The sequence below is a fragment of the Alexandromys fortis genome, unplaced genomic scaffold (genome assembly GCF_014885135.2).
Source record: "Alexandromys fortis isolate MF-2015 unplaced genomic scaffold, M_Fortis_MF-2015_v1.1 scaffold_6549, whole genome shotgun sequence".
Classification (NCBI taxonomy): Eukaryota; Metazoa; Chordata; class Mammalia; order Rodentia; family Cricetidae; genus Alexandromys; species Alexandromys fortis.
Genome location: NW_026074429.1, coordinates 1 through 1,634, shown reverse-complemented (window position 1 = coordinate 1,634; position 1,634 = coordinate 1). Strand labels below are relative to the sequence as shown.

At 46.5% G+C, this 1,634-nt stretch overlaps 1 non-coding gene across 1 annotated transcript; it reads right to left on the bottom strand.

Moving 5' to 3' along the window:
• Positions 1-420: 420 nt before the first annotated feature.
• Positions 421-553, bottom strand: LOC126496518 (small nucleolar RNA SNORA70). Its single transcript, XR_007590375.1, has one exon. It is a non-coding gene; the product is annotated as a small nucleolar RNA SNORA70 (small nucleolar RNA).
• Positions 554-1,634: the final 1,081 nt, after the last annotated feature.

Below are 1,634 nucleotides of genomic sequence, written 5' to 3'. Positions count from 1 at the left end.
GGATCTCTGTGAGTTCGAGACCAGCCTGGTCTACAAGAGCTAGTTCCAGGACAGGCTCCAAAACCACAGAGAAACCCTGTCTTGAAAAACCAAAAAAAAAAAAAAAAAAAAAAAAAACTCAAAACCCACCCCCAGGGACACACTTCCCCCAAAAGGCCACCCGTCCAAATTCTTCCAGTGCTATCAAAAAGTTCTATTCCCTGGTAATTGAACATTAAGTATATGAGCCTACAGGGGCCATTCTTTTTCAAACCAGCACACTTGACTAGTGTAGTGAGCATTGCAGTAGGTGAAGCCCACCCCTTTGAAATGGTATTCTTCTGTCCGTCAGTCAGGGAACTTAAACTTGGGCTTCGAAAGGCATTCCACTCACCTGTCTGGAGCCTAGACTGGGGACAGTGTGAGATCACAGACATGCGTACCCAACATCAGGGTTCATTAGAGAACCCGTACAAGCAAGAGGCCGCATGCGCTCCCAAGGGGGCTGCTGCTGGTACCCATTGCACACCAGGTCCCCTTGAGAAAAGAACCTGATTAGTTTAACTGGTCGCAGAGGAACACTGCTTTTTAATCGCTAATTGATTACCTAATTATAGATTACAGTGGAACAAATTATATCACACTCACCAATTTTTCACAAGCTCTTCTCAGCTACAAACCTCTTCACAAACCCTGTAGTTCTGCCTCTCCAGAATGCTGTGGAAATGGTCGCTCCTTGTTCAGCCTTTCAGACCTAGGGTCTATGTGGTACTTCCTTCCTAATCTCTCAGTATCTAACTAGCTTGAGCTAGAGAGACAGCCAGAAAGATGGCCCAGAGGGCAAAGACACTTTTGCAGCTGAACCCGATAATCTGAGTATAATCCCGAGGAACCAGAGAGAGAACAGATTAGTGGAAATTGTCTTCTGACCTCTACATGCATGCAGGGCACACACACGCACACATGGATATAAAGAAATACATGCATGCATTATGTAAGAGAGAAAAGGGGGGAGATGACTCAGCAGCTAAGAGCTCTGACTGCTCTTGCAGGGAACCTGGGTTCGATTCCCAACATCCACATGATGGCTCACAATTCCCTGTTGCTCTAGTTCCAGGGGATCCAGTGCCCCCTTCTGCCTTAGTAGGCTGGTGCACACACCTGATTTCTATTTTTAAGATTTGAGATGGGGCTGAAGAGATGGCTCGGCCATTAAAGGCTAGGTTCACAACCACACAGACAAGGTTTAAGGGGGTGGTTGTTTGGTTGGTTCTCCTTGATTGCTTTCCACTTGATTTGTTGACGAGGGTCTTTCACGGAATCCAGAGCTCACCAGTTCGGCTAACTAGCCAGCTTGCCCTTGACTCCCTGCCTCTGACTCTCGAGTACTGGGATTACAGGCGTGCGCCACCGCTGCCCGGCTACCTGCCTACTTTTAAGTGGATTCTCGGACTCAAACATTGATCCTCACACTTGAATAGCAAGCGCTTTATCCATGGAGCCATCTCCCCAGCCCCATTATTTCTTTGTAAATTCCGTGTTTATATCATTTACCTGTCTCCAAGAGGGTATTTTACTCCTGTCTTGAGCAATAGAAATTTTTGTGTGTGCAGATTATCAACCATTGCTCTGCATACAGTATCTTTGTGGATATA